The sequence below is a fragment of the Crocodylus siamensis genome, chromosome 3 (assembly GCF_052110815.1).
Source record: "Crocodylus siamensis isolate JL-2025a chromosome 3, ASM5211081v1, whole genome shotgun sequence".
Classification (NCBI taxonomy): Eukaryota; Metazoa; Chordata; order Crocodylia; family Crocodylidae; genus Crocodylus; species Crocodylus siamensis.
The window spans coordinates 152,729,328-152,744,994 of record NC_143397.1 but is presented as its reverse complement, the minus strand read 5'-3'; the positions used below and the strand labels follow the sequence as shown (position 1 = coordinate 152,744,994).

Genomic DNA, 15,667 nt, shown 5'->3' with positions numbered 1-15,667 from the left:
TGACTGATTCATTATGGGCTGTTTTGCGATTCTATTCCTAACAAACAAACGCAGGTCATTTTTCCTGCATATTTAAAAGTCATCATCATATTAATTTTTGCCGTATGGCTTCCAGTTGCTTTCACTTTTCTCTGTCACCCACTTACAATCATGCATTGCTTTTAATATACTTGTATTGTAAACCTAGGAAAGAACTAAATAATCACACAGTTACTTCTGCTGTAGAATACTTGCTCTGCATATGAACCACTGGCTGCACAAGTATCACATAATACTTTTAAGGATCAAAATAAATGTATTTTCTTGGATCTTTAACTTCCCATATCTACTTCAGTTCAGTATTCAGGATATAAAGAAAGAGGTGGAATTATCCACAAATTTACCCAACAACATATTCAATACAAAGTTTCTATTACAGTGACAACAACAGACAGAAAACAAATTTAAAATAGCTGCCTGAGAAGCCACTTTGCAAATATAGCCTTATGTTGGCATTTTTTTAAGCAGCAGATACAGTATTTGCTAACACTTCAGGGGTTTTTCACCTTCTTAGAGTAAAGCTACCTCCAGGCTTAGATAAGCATGCTTATATTTACTTTCTTAGCTAATGGTAGTTTTGTCCAAGTCACTGCTTAAAACCTAAAAAGAAACATTTACTTGCTAAAGAAAAGTCACTGCATAAAAATCACATGCTCTCAACATTAGAATAAAAGTACAAAAACATTTTAAGAAAAAAATATAAAAAAAGACATTACCACTATAGTAGTCCATACAGGGTCCCAAATGCAATGCTCTCATAAACATTTCCTTTTTAAATATAAGGAGGTTCTTGTCATAAAAACATGTTGTTCCAGGCTTGTAATCTAGTAGGATAATTCCTTTCAATGTCACACTCTTAAAATACAGCTTCACTAGGAAATGAAAAATATCATTTTACTTCACTCCCGATAAGCTTCACACTGCCCTTCCTGAACCCTTATTAATGAGCTGGAGGTTATATATGAAAACAATGTCTATCCAGTACATGCTTGTAAAATCAGCATATGAGCATACTGAAAATAGTTACAGTACTGCCAATTCGAAGCATGCAAAAATTGTGACTCAGCTGCCCCTCCCCTCCCCCATAATTACAAGAGAGCTTAAAGCCCATGAGAGGATTAAAAGGAATATATTTGGGGTTTCTTTCTATTTGCCTTCTGGCTTTTGAGCTTTAAGGGTATGCTCAGTTCACATTTTCAAGATTTTTTCCACAGCCGTAAGGTTTAAAAACATACTTCCTTCTAAAATGAAAGGTAGAGACAGGATTCTCAAAGATGGTGCTTTAAAAAGAATTCACCAGATATTATGAGACTTCTCATAAAATCCCAGGAGTTAGCAACACCATGATTAAAATGTGCTGAAGGGTTTGTTTGTTATTTTTTATTTCCACTTTCACACAGTTAGCTACAAATGCCTCAGAAGGTTACAGCACCTTACCCGCTAGTCTCAAATGGAAGCGTCTCGAGATAATGACTTAAATCTATGCATCTTTGCTGGAACTTCAGTGCTGAGCACCTGCAGCTATGACTGACTTCGTGGTAGATGCAAATGGTCACACCCTCTGAAAATTACACTGATCATTTAATTTTGCAAATGATTTAGGTCATCTAACATTAGGCACACAGCTTTGAAAAATGTTTACCTTAATGCTTTACACTAACTTTGCCAGTAGGTGAAATTAGTCAAAAATAAAATAAATAAAATTTTAAAAAGTCACCTCTGCAAAAACATACGTATGTAATGCTGCGTCTCTGAAAGTTACTAAAGATGCCTTGATCATTGGTTTTGCCACAATTTACAAACTGCAGGCTCTACCATAATTAAAATTAAAGGCAATGCCAACTTTGATCCCATAATATAAAATAAAACAACAAAAAGTGTTGTTTCATGTCATCTTGTTGTAGAGGTGAGAGGAAAAACAGAAGCCCATTGTCACCTGAGACAGGAAAGGTCAGTCTTGGATACAGGAACTAAAACCAATTTCACCATGTACTAACCGTCAGCAATACTAAATCAGGTGACAGGCCACAATTGGGAAAAATAAGAAAGGAGCAAGCCAGTTAGACTGTCTTGTCAAGTTGGTATCGATGCAGTATATATGGGTGACCGGAGCCCCACCCCAATGATAGGTGACCGGGTGGCCTTTGTCATGTCATCTTGCTCTCTAGCTTATGATCTTTACCCATCCCCAGATGGGGAATGCATGAAATCTGACCATATGGTGGCTAGATAAGCATTAGACCAAATGGGGACTGGAAAAAAGACGGGAAATATTTTTATGCTACCTTGCATTTGTGATGAGATTAGCAATGATCTCTTAAACACCAGTTTAAACAGTTTGTGAGCCTGAGAACAAATAGCCAAAATGGAGCAACCCTTACCTGCAACTTTTTTCTTCCCAAAAATGCCCCTGGAAGAATTCCTGCACAAAGGGTTCATGCAAGCAGGGAAAAAGAGCCAGCAGGATGACTCCCTTAGGATGCAAATAGTCCTCAATGAGATCTTATGGCATCTTCACCGTTTTTTATGTCCTAAAGACCTTAATCACAGGAGGGGAAGTCACCTGCTCAACAGAGCTTTAAACACATTCAGAGCATTTCTTTTTATAAAGTATGAGCCAAATTATAATCTCTATCACATGGGTGTAAATCCAGAGTAAGCATATTGACTTACGTGCAACGTATACACTTTTACACCAGCATTAAAAATATTTCTACCCTTAACCTCTAACTACGACGCAGCCATTTTATCTTCCCTTAATACAAAGGAAATTCCTCAGTATAAGGCCATCCTTTTATATGCTAAAACTACAAAGGTCATTTGCTAAACTTAGGCTGACTTCTATATGGAGATCCATGTACACAGCAGCTACAATGAAGCCCCCAACTGCAGGAAAAATTGTCTTCCCTGACCTTCAACCTACTTTTGTGCATCTGAACAGCAAACTTTGTATTATCATCTTCTGACAGGAAGAGAGATGCATACAGATTTGATTTTGGTCCCAGGCTTCTGTGTGTTCAAATACTCCTAGCACAGTAGCTCTAAATGTCGGTACTGTTTATGCGTGGCTCACAGAATACTCCAACGCATACCAAGACTCTCTTCTCTTTAAAAGGGAGTTTCAAGGCAAAAGGAATTATATACCCAACATGCAATTGTGTATCTTTATCCACTACAGCAGGAACACACCTATTTAAGATCTAGGCAGTTGATCCTCTTATGCAAATCTGTTAGGGGCTCATAGTCTCCTAGCCAGCCACTAATTCAAACCTTTAACTTCAAGTTAGTTTTCAATATCCCTAGTACACCCAGAACAGAGTGAAGAACATGGATTTTTCCTCCTGTAATGTTCATCTGTTTGGGGTTCTTTTATATTTGAACGTTCTGCCTCACGAAGAACATTTAAGAGAGCATCACTGTTTCATTACTGTAAATTCAGATAATGTTAAAACCAAGAGAGCCTTGAGAACATGCCAGTTATACCTAAATTAAGTACTCCATAGTTAGAAGACAGAGAAAATAAAATACTTTATTTAATAAAACCATAGAAACATTCACCAATGAAATTGTCCTCACTTTTCCTTTTTATTCAAAAGTTTAAAAAATTAACATTTTTTTAATAAGCTTTAATACCCTAACACTAATATGAAGCTGGAATGCATGGTATGTTTGTGTAAGCCACTTCAAAAAAAACCACTGGAAGACACTAATTAGTATATTTTTCTCTTCTGGATTTTTACTGGATGCCTAAATTCCATCTTTTTTTTTTTTTGATACACTACAGCTCAAGTGTACAAGTCTGAATCACTAGTGGCTAGTACCATCATTTGATTTTACTCCCTGCCATTGATGCACCCATTATTTTACAATTACCATCAAATAAGTGGAATTTTTGTTTCTTCCTAAGGAATCACTGGTAGCTGTTAATGATGGCAAACTGTCAGCACAGTAACGACCAAATGTTTTAACAGAGTGCACAATCACACACATCAATGGTGACTTAATTAGTTTATTCCTTTGCACCCATCTGAATAGAATATTTTTTTTAAAAATTCTTCAAAACCCAGCTCCAAAAAGCTGGTTTAACCATTGTGAAATTTTTTTTATATACATATATATATATACATATACACACACACATAGACACACACACCGCCAAGCAATAAGCACAGAAATAACTATAGAACCAATTTTCATCAAAAGCTCAAATTGTCAATAGCTCCTTTTTACCACTTCCTACTGCTCTTAAGAACTTGTGTAAGGCTCTAAAGACAAACAGTAAAACAAATTATACAGATAATTTCATATGCTTATAGATTTACAGGTATAGTAACTTTTTAATTTCCAGTAATAAAACATGTTTGCCTTGCATATTAACACTACAGTACATCAACATGAGACTCTCGAGATCCACTGGTGGTACTATATACGGTTTCAATGCCACAACAAGATGTTAGCAGCTAATTAAGGCAATGAACCATGGTAATATTGAACTGTTGCTAGGCTGTGTGATATTATACTATAGTTATCTGTACTGCAAAAACATCAATTCATGTTCAAGCATAGTTTCAACTGCATCATATGACTCCTTCAATGCAGATTCAGATTTTATTCATATTATTCCCCAAACCTAAAGTGAGCTGTGCTTCTGTACATGTTCTGTAGTTTTTTTTTCCAGGGAGCCCCTAAGTTATCTTTTGGTGATATAAACATATGAAACTTGAAGACACAAAACCACAATGGAACAGTGAAGAAATACTGAAACGGAAGTTCATTTACTTTTAAATCCTTTTTGATTAGAGAAGAGCTGTTTATCAATTCTTATTCCCATGTCTCTAGTCAACTGTTTATCTATGTGTTTTATAAATTTATTTCTAACTATTATTGTTCTCCAGTGAACACCCTAAAAGAAAAAATGCAAATATCAGGCACTCCTCATTTGAAGTAAAGTACCAGAACAAGCAAGAACAAAAGCTGACATCAAAAGTTAGTCATGTTCCCTTCTCAAAAGTAAGAAATTTCTAGGGAGAATCTCCATGATGATCAACCACAAAAACACAATATCAGAGATCCTACCACATCCATTCCAGTATTTCCAGAAAAAAATTCCTGGGAGTGTTTCAATTCTTTCTATAGAAGCACTGATGTAATGAAAAGTAAATAGCAACTGATAACCTACACATATATGTACAAGTTTTTAATTATTCGGTTTATGTCTTACAATCAAGTTTGTTCTAACATTTTTTCAGCTGTGCCAAGAAAAGCAACTATGTCAAGGTCAGAGTGAAACAGTTGGTTTTTGCTTTATCTAAATTCCAGTTCTGGGCAACAAAGCCCCAACAATTTAAACAGGAAGCTATCCTGATAGTACTGAATTTAACTTTCCTCTGAACATAGAAATAAGATGCATCAGCTCTGCCCCATTTCAATTCGTAGCACCTTGCAGAAGAAAATAACAGCTCTGACATCTGAAGAAAATTCAACAGCACTTGAAAAGCTGATGCTGCTTTTCTTCAATAAATGTGTATATTTCAATGTAGAATGTTGTTATTTCCTTAAACTCATAGTGTCCATTTCCAGGATGAAAAGAAGTCTCAAGTACAGCTATGAAGCATTACAAAATTAGAAATTAATAGAGGGCATGTGCAGCCACTTCCTCCATTGGTAAAAAGGGGTGGAACTGTACTAAAATCATAGCAGTAACAGAGTAGATGTACACTGGTCATCTGACTTTTTTTTCCTGTCCTTATCCAAAGTTTTAAAATCATAAGGCTGGAAGGGACCCCAAAGGATCAATCGGGTCCAGCCCCCTGCAAAAGCAGGAAAGACATCTGGGGTCAGGTGACCCCCAGCCAGGTGACCATCCAGTCTTCTCTTGAAGACCTCTAGGGTAAGTGATTGCACCCGCTCTGGGGGGAGCTTGTTCCATAGTCTGAACACCCTAATTGTGAAGAAGCTTTTCCTAATATTCAATCTAAAACTATCTTCCAGGAATTTGTTGTTTCTAGTCTTCCCCCAGGGTGCCCTGGTGAACAGTTATTCGCAGACTTCCTGATGTATGCCTCTGATATAGTGGTAGGCCACAATCAGGTCCCCTCTCAGCCTTCTTTTCTCTAGGCTGAAGTGTCCGAGATCCCTCAGCCTCTCCTTATATGGCTTGCTGTGCAAGTCTCTGATCATACAGGTGGCCCTTCTCTGGACCCTCTCGAGCTTTCTAACATCCTTGTTGAAGTGTGGTGCCCAGAACTGTGGGCAATACTCCAGCTGAGGCCACACAAATGTTGAGTAAAGTGGAAGAATCACTTCTTTGGTTTTACTGAAGAACCATCGAACGATGCATGCCAGAGTTTAATTTGCCCTAGCAGTTACTGCATCACATTTCCAGCTCATATTCATGCTAGGGTCTATTGTTACCCGCAGATTCCTTTCATTGTAGTGCTGGTCAGGTTAGCATTCCCCAGCATCCTTCCCAAATGCAGCACTTCGCATTTCTCTGCGTTGAACTTCATCTGATTTCGTTCTCCCAACATGCCAGCCTGTCTAGGTCTGCTTCTATATGCAGTCTCTCTCCGAGTGTGTCCATGCAACCCCATATCTTGGTGTCATCTGCGAACTTGGCCAATAGGCTTTTCACCCCCTCATCCAGGTCATTGATGAAGAAGTTAAACAGCACTGGGCCAAGTACTGATCCTTGGGGTACCCACATCTTGCCAGAACAACACCGATCCAGTTATTTGGACTCTCTGAGTCCTACCCCACAACCAGTTTCATGCCCACTTGACAGTCCTACAGTTGAGCCTGATATCTTCCAGTTTTCTGATCAGTACCTTGTGGGATACCAGGTCAAAGGCTTTCTGGAAGTCAAGGTATATGATGTCATCTGCTTTCATAGATTTCATAGACATCAGGGCTGGAAGGGACCTCGAGAGATCAAGTCCAGCCCCCTGCCCAAAGGGCAGGAAGTCAGCTGGGGTCATAGGAACCCAACAAGATAAGCATCCAATTTACTCTTGAAGGTGTTCAATGTAGGTGCTTGAACCACCTCCCATGGCAGACTGTTCCAGACCTTGGGGGCTCGGACAGTAAAGAAATTCTTCCTTATGTCCAGCCTGAAACGTCTTGCAGGAGTTTGCGGCCGTTCGACCTAGTCATCCCTTGGGGCACTCTGCTGAACAAACATTCCCCCAGATCTTGGTGGTCACCCTTGATAAACTTATAGGTGGCCATCAGATCACCCCTGAGCCTATGCTTTTCCAGGCTAAAGAGTCCCATGTCTCTCAGCCTATCGTAAGATCTGTTTTCCTGACCTCTGATCATGCGCGTGGCTCTCCTCTGGACTCTCTCAAGCTTCTCCACATCCTTTTTGAATTGTGGAGCCCAAAACTGGACGCAGTACTCCAGCTGCGGCCTCACCAAGGCCGAGTACAAGGGGAGAATGATGTCCCAGGATTTGCTCGAGAAGCATCTATGGATGCAAGCCAGCGTTTTGGTCACTTTACTAGCCGCAGCATCGCATTGCAGGCTCATGTTCATCTTGTGGTCAATGATGACCCCCAAGTCTCTTTCTTCTGTAGTGCTATCCAACATAGCACTGCCAAGCCTATAAGGATGCTGCAGGTTTTTCCTCCCAAGGTGGAGAACCTTGCATTTTTCGGTGTTAAACACCATGAGGTTCTCGTCTGCCCATTTGCTGAGCTTGTCCAGGTCAGCCTGGATCACCCGCCTATCTTCTGGCATGGATGCTTTGCCCCAAAGTTTGGTGTCATCGGCGAACTTGGCCAGTCCACTCCCGACTCCAATGTCCACATCATTAATGAAGATGTTGAACAGTATGGGTCCAAGGACAGAGCCTTGAGGGACCCCACTGGTCACAGGGCACCACGATGAGTGACTGCCATCAATCACAACCCTCTGGGTCCGACCACGGAGCCAATTTCCCAGCCAGCGGAAAGTGGTGGAGCCAAGGCCACAACTGGCCAGTTTGGCCAAGAGGTGATCATGGGATACCAGATCAAAAGCTGTTTTGAAGTCAAGATATATGACATCAATCTCTTCTCCCTCGCCCAGGTGATAGGTCACCTGGTCATAGAAGGAAATGAGATTGGACAAACAAGACATACCCGCAACAAACCCGTGCTGGCTATCCCTTAGGATGTTAGCCTGGGCCAGTCCATCAAGGATGGCCTCCTTAATAAACTTTTCTAAGATCTTCCCCAGGATAGAAGTCAGGCTAATGGGCCTACAGTTTGCCGGATCCACTCTCCTCCCTTTCTTGAAGATCGGCACCACATTGGCCTTCTTCCAGTCTTCGGGCACTACACCAGAGCGCCAGGAGTTTTCAAAGATCCGTGCCAGGGGCTGGGCTATGACGCTCGCCCGCTCCTTGAGTACCCTGGGGTGCAGATTGTCAGGGCCGGCTGACTGGAAGGTATCCAGCTTCTCAAGGTGTTCCTTCCACGAGGTCAGCATTTATGGAGGGTAGGGGATCCCCATCACCCGGATCTCCTTGTCCCATAGCAGGCATGGGCCTCCCATGGGACTGACGAAAGACTGACGCAAAGTACCTATTTAATAGGTTGGCTTTTTCCCGGGTGTCAGTTGCCAGTTGCCCCATCTGGTTTAGCAGCGGTCCAACGTTGCCTTTGCTTTTCCTCCGGCTCCCCACATATCTGAAAAAGGACTTTTTGTCATCCTTGATGCTTGAAGCTAGTTGGAATTCAGTTGCAGCCTTGGCTTTCCTGGTTTGCTCCCTGCAGGACCGGACCAGTGCAGAATAATCCTCCTTGGAGGTGAATCCCGTCCTCCATCCTTTGTAGGCTTTCCTTTTTAGCCGCAGGAGGTCCGCTAGGTCCCTGGAGAGCCAGGAGGGCTGCTGTGCCTTCTTGCTGCCTTTCCTCCGTGTTGGAATAGATTTAGCTTGTGCATTGAGGATCGCTTCCCTTGAGAAGCAACCACTCTTTTTAAACTCCCATCTCCCTGGGGTCATGGTCCCTGAGGGCCTGACCGACAAGCCTCTTGAGCTTGTCAAAGTTGGCTTTTCTGAAGTCAAGGACTTCTGTGTTGCTGACTGACTTGCCAGCTTTATGGCGGATGGTGAAGGTGATCAGCCCGTGGTTGCTGTCACCCAGCTTCCCATCGATCACTAGGTCGCCAATTAGGTCATCCCCCGTAGCCAGTACCAGGTCGAGCAGCGCTTTGCCTCTCGTTGGCCCACAGACTTCTTGAGTCAGGTAGAGGTCATCCACGCACAAGAGAAAGCTTTGCAACCACTCGGATTTTGCTGAGTGATCTTCCCATGAGATGTCTGGGTAACTGAAGTCACCCATGACAACCAAGGTCCTGGAGCAAGCGGCCTCAGTCAGTTCCCAGGCGAACTCCTGGTCAAGCTCGGGACTTTGAGTGGGAGGTCTGTAGTAGACTCCCACCGTTGTGTCCCCTGTGCCATATTCCCCATGAATTTTTACCCAGAGCGTCTCTAGCTGTCCATGCCAGTCGCCAACATCAGCTTGCAGGGACATGTAGCTTTCCTTCACAGAGAGCTACACCCCCGCCCCTTTTGTCAACATGATCCCTCCTGTACAGGGTACAGCCCTCTATACCTGTGGTCCAGTCATGGGTGGAGTCCCACCAGATGCTTTTCTCTTGTCCAGGTGACAAGTCACCTGATCATAAAAAGAAATGAGGTTGGTCAGACAAAACCAGCCCATGATGAAGCCATGCTGGCTGTCATTCAGTATCATGCGTTCTGCAAGTTTGTCATGTCTAGCCTTGATGAATGTTTCTAGGATTTTCCCTGGAATAGAAGTTAAGCTAATTGGCTTGTAGTTTCCCAGGTCCTCACACTTCGCCTTCTTGAAGATGGGTACAACATTGGCCCTGTTCCAGTTCTCCGAAATTTCTCCAGAGGCCCATGATTTTTCAAAGAGCCAGGGGCTCTGCGATTACTTTGGCCAACACTTGCAGCACCTGGAAAGCTTATAGTACTATTCTTCAATAAACGTATACATGCATACATAACTTTTATTTAAGTAAAATTAAGAAATGAAAATTATCCAGTAATACATAGTATTCATATTTGGCACTGAAATTGCAGAATTCATGAGATTATAAAAACTCTTAGTGAAAGAAATATTTTGAACAGAAACAAAGCAATTAATTATATTCTCTACCCCAAAGAGAATATCAGAACACTCATACAAAGAGGAGACCAATGGCCTTCCTAGTTATTAATCCTTTTATCCAACAATGGCAATTAACTGGCAGGAGGGCCGCATCCAGAGGGTGGTAGTGGATGGGTTCTTCTCAACATGGAAGGACATGGGCAGTGGGGTTCTGCAGGGCTCGGTCCTCGGGCCCGCACTGTTCAACATCTTCATCAGTGATTTGGACGAGAGGGTAAAAAGTACCCTGTTCAAATTTGCTGATGACACGAAGATGTGGGGGCATGTGGGCACACTAGAAAGAAGCATCAGACCTAGACAGGTTACAAGGGTGGGCGGATGTTAATAGGATGGGATTCAACACAGACAGATGCATCTCGAGTAGGTCCAAAGAGGTGATCCTCCCCCTCTATGCAGCACTGGTCAGGCCACAGTTGGAGTAGTGCGTCCAGTTCTGGGCGCCGCACTTCAAGAGGGATGTGGACAACATGGAGAGGGTCCAGAGGAGGGCCACTCACACGATCAGGGGACAGCAGGGCAGGCCCTATGAGGAGAGGCTATGGGACCTGAACCTGTTCAGCCTCCAAAAGAGAAGGCTGAGGGGGGATCTAGTGGCATGTTATAAACTAGTCAGGGGGGATCAGCAGGCATTGGGGGAGTCACTATTCCCCTGTGCACTGCCAGGAGTGACCAGGAATAATGGTCACAAGCTGGCAGAGGGCAGGTTTAGGCTAGATATCAGGAAGCGCTACTTCACTGTCAGGGCGGCTAGGATCTGGAACCAACTTCCAAGAGAAGTGCTGCTGGCTCCTACCCTGGAGGTTTTTACGAGGAGGTTGGATGAACATCTTGCTGGGATCGTTTGAACCCAGTATTATTTCCTGCCATGGCAGGGGGTCGGACTAGGTGATCTACTCAGGTCTCTTCTGACCTTAGAAACTATGAAACTACACTTCTTCTGCCTTACACTTCAGACGGTGGGGTAGGGTAGAATCTTAGGGAGTAACTAGTTCAGAGGCATGAGCTTTCATAGGCAACAACCTAGTAAGTCTCTAACAGACAACATCTTTCATTGCCTTTGTGCCACCATAAAAACAAAAAAACAAAAAAACCACACAGTAGGACAAAGACCAAGCAAATATTCATGCCCCTTACTGCATCATAAATGCTCAAAATTTGTGGCTGTAACAAAAGTGGTATCAATTTGTGCAGCTATTTATCGACAGATATCTATTTGCTTTGTGATGGGGGAGTCCAGGCAGCCTAGAGCCACGTGTGTTCTCCAGCTTCCCCAGGGAGGAACTTGTATGGCCTGAGGCCCCATCCTGTGCACCCCAGGAATTCCCATGCAGGATCAAGCCCTTCAAATCACAGGAACACTTCCCCAGTTTTCTTCTCTTACACAGATGCACCCTGAGTTTTTCTAGGATGTGCAGGGCCAGGCCCCTCAATCTGCAGAAGAACACAACCGTGCGTCCTACAAGATCAATGGGAAGGACAATGGACAACATGCATTTTGCCCGGTGAAGCAGGTCAGCTGTGCTAGAGCACATTCCAGCACAGCTGATCCACTTCACTTAGCAATGTCTATTGGTAGCCTCAGATACCACCCTGTCCTACCTTCTGCCTGATTTCAGAGCAACACAGTTAATCACTGCTCTGCTTTAGAGGCAGAATTTTTAAAAGCTTACAGTCAGGTGCTTAGAGGAAAGTGTCCTTCAAACTCCAGGCCCTCGCAACTAGTTACAGCCTGAAGCTTAAGACCTAATCTCTCCTTTAAAATGTCCAAAGCCAGGGCAGCCACAGTTCTCTGCTTCATCAGCATCTTGTGGCAGTGAATTCCAACATCTAAATGTTTTCCCTTTCAACTTAATTAGTTATGTACCCTTGTTTTTCATATTCCGAGAGCAGGACAATTAGAAAACTCAGCTGACTTTGACTCAATCTAAATCAATCATTCTTCATTATACCTACATGAAGATACAGTTATTTGTCATTTGTTCATTTGCCTCCCAAGAATTTACTAGCCCATCTGGCATTTCAATTCTCAAACCTTCTCTAGTTATCCCAGAGACAAACAGTTAATTAAAATATAGACACAAACCAAAGACCAATATAGACACAAACCAAAGACGGAAAAAAAAATATCAAGGAAGGAGATGCACTGAACTTCAGCACTAAATAAACACATATACACACACACAAAATGGCTTGATTCACTCAAATTTTAAAAAAGCAAAACTGAACAAAATGCACCGCTACCTGCCAACTGAGACAAGAAATATAGTTTCAGCCCGACATGATTTTAAGAAAATCACTGATTTGAAAAGAGGCTAGATTAAGAGATGGAATTTTTGCTATACAAGTTCCCATAACAAAAATCCTGTTTATCATAAGGATCTACCCAAATTGAGGAAGTAGGCAGCCAATTTCATGGGCAGATCACAGGGTCTGTCTTCACTTTCAAGGGCTTATCATGGCAGCCCCCCCCACCCACCCAGTGACTGGCTGAGGGCCCCCAGCAGTTTTACCCAAAACTGTGGCTTAATTACCCATATTAAGCCCTCAGAAGCCATTATATTGACATGTTAAGCAATCTAAGCATTCAATTAAGCTGAAAGGTCTTACGAAATTAAAGCTATGCACAACACAAGTTATAACTAATACCATGACTATACTTTATTAAATGAGGCTGATAAAATGGAGTTTACTCAATGCTAACTTTGAGAAAGGCAATGCATGATAGCTGTTAAATGCTAGCATGCAGTGTCCAGCAGCGCTTGCTGCTGACACTCTCTGTCTCTGCGGAGTGAACACTTGTCCATACATTGAGATGGCACACTCAACATTCACTGAGTTCACTGGAATGGTGAGGCAGTGTTTTGCCTGGGCATACAGATATAGAAACTGGTCACAAACAGAGTCCCAAAACACAGGCAGGCACAGGCATCGGCACTCCCTGACAAAGTTCACATAAGCGGCACATTCCTTGTCATGCTCTTTCTACCATCCAAGGATTCATTTCAGTAGCTGAGGGTCACAACTCAAAACAGGCACCTGGTTGGGGTCCAAAATAAGAACACCACCAAAGAAGGAGGCAGCCAGTTGTTTGAACCACAGTGGCAGTAACAGGTCAGCTCCCAGGTACAATTTGCAGCACAGAGTCATCTTGCGGGTCAGTGGCTTTACTGGCCACAATGGGAAGGATTCATATTCTGCCAATGCAGACTTTGAAAACTGTATATCCGAAGCAGTCACTGCAGAAAGACAGTCTTGGTGAAGCTTATTTGCTTATGGAAAAAACTGGCAGCATTTAACATGTTTGGGTTCAGGGAGACCCTTAACTTTGGGTGATCCAAGTTTCTCCTTGAGAATGTTTGCCACCATGAAATCCTCCATGAGGAAAAGATCTGGAGTACACACACACACACACACACACACACACACACACACACACACACACACACACACACACAGAGCAGTGCTGGGCTGTGGGGTTACCATGGCTTGAAATGCTATTGACTGTAGGGGCCCAGCCCAATGAGCTATATGACAAAATCATGAGCTCTGTGGTTTTGGACTAACATCATGCATGGCAAGTACATCTACACAGGACATTTACTGTAAAGTAAACTAATTAGCTCTGCAGTAAATGTCTCACATCTACACATGCAGCCCTATTAGGCTGGAGTAAACTGATAAATTCTGCAGCCGCGCACATGTAGATACTGATGTGGCTGGCTGGGGCAAGAGGGTGCCTTAGTACAGAGGCTGCCTGCTGGCTAGCCCCGCACTGGAGCACCTTCATGCCCCAGCCAGCCCCTCTGCAGAACATTAAGCCGGGTCAGACCAGTCCCAGGCTTCCCCCCTGGGGTCCCTCCCAGCCTGGGCTGCTCCAACCTGCCAGAGTTTATTGCTGCATTAATATGTACATGTAGATATGCCCAATTTGTACTATGAAGTCAGTATAAAAGTGCTGCTTAAAAGTATGTTTATGGAGTATCTGTGCTAAAACTTGCAGCAGTTTTTTTAAGAAAAAATAAAATGCATCAATTCTGGATGAATTAAGTCTATGAGTACTTTATATAAATTACTACAGGTATGTTTATTTTAAGATCAGCATTTTCAAAATGTGCCTCTCACTTCCATAAGCTCAGGGAGAGCAGGGTCTGGCAGTAAAGGGGGGGGGAGGGTTAGGGGCTACTGGAGGGGAACAGGATGCAGAGGGATGAAGGGGGGAGCAGGACAAGGGGGATCCTGACCCCCAGATTTATTTTCCCCTGCTGTAGCAGTGGGAGGGGGACTAGTTCAAGGCAGACCTCCAATAATTAGATTCTATAACTAAAAAATTATAACAAAAATATAAGTTTTAATTTTCCATGTGTAGAATCTAATTATTTAGGGGTCATCTTATATTCAAGTAAAACACGGTAGATGCATCTAAACTCATATTTTTAAAGTCACCTAAGACGGTTTGTAATCTACTTGTATAGGGCTTCCCTGGAAATCCTAGCTGTGATTTACAACACTCTCTCATCTACTACTTTCAATGCAGTGTAACCACATACATAAGTGAGAAACAACACAATGAAGCATACACAAAAAGGAAAATAAAGCTGATCTAGAGGAAAGAAAAATAAAAGTATTCTAACCTAACGTTAAAAAGTATCGACTGACTTTTTAAAGCAAACATTCTTTGTTCTGGCCTTTGGAGTATATAAGAGTTCAGGAAACTTTAATTGCTACTTAAAGTGTACCCTATTTTCTTCTGCAGAACAAGCCACAAAGTGCTGAAAACCATTAAGCAATTCTGACCAACATCTTAAAAAAGTCATTTTAAAAGGACACATGATACATCCAGTTAAAAGTTTAATAACAGTAAAGTAGTAGACATTGTCTGAAGAAAGATGTGTTATATAGCTCATACCTTTTCCATGCTGTATGGCAGTACTACAGGATATATTTAAAATTGCTATATTATAAAGTTCTTAAAGATGATGAAGTCATAACATTTCCATGTTTTTCTGTATACTGCCTGCATATAAATAACTGATACACTCAAATTATAGTATATTAAAGTACCCTACATTAGAAAAGATCTGAGCTGTCTCCAGTTCTATGCAAAACTATTACATTCCTCAATATGGTGAAGTCAACACTTCAGAATTATAACCCAAAATTATTATCATTAAGGATTTTGTGTTCTATTTTCACATTACAAGTGAGCAGTTGACACCTTTTACATTTTCTATATTTAGAGAACACTGAAAATACTTTGCTAAAAGATCTATGCATGTGTTTCTTCTACCAAGTACTAAAGTACATAAAAAACCCAAATTCCATTCCATTTCCAGGTAATTATTTTTCCTTTCCTCTGAAGAAATAGAAGACCCGAATGATTTCCCAATATGAAACCATACGTAAAGGTTGGAGTGTTCTGCAAGACATGCTTTTCATATATTGAATAA

General features: G+C 42.1%; 1 protein-coding gene across 9 annotated transcripts in view; it reads right to left on the bottom strand.

The window, feature by feature from the left end:
• Positions 1–15,667, bottom strand: part of ZNF516 (zinc finger protein 516) — a 210,666-nt gene that overhangs the window by 159,506 nt on the left and 35,493 nt on the right. The window contains exon 1 of one of the 9 annotated variants that reach the window (XM_090039565.1): positions 756–850. The exons of the other annotated variants lie outside the window; for them this stretch is intronic. The gene's annotated coding sequence lies outside the window, so the exon portion shown is untranslated. Of the gene's footprint in view, positions 1–755; positions 851–15,667 lie in introns of those variants that run through there. 9 annotated transcript variants of the gene reach the window in all.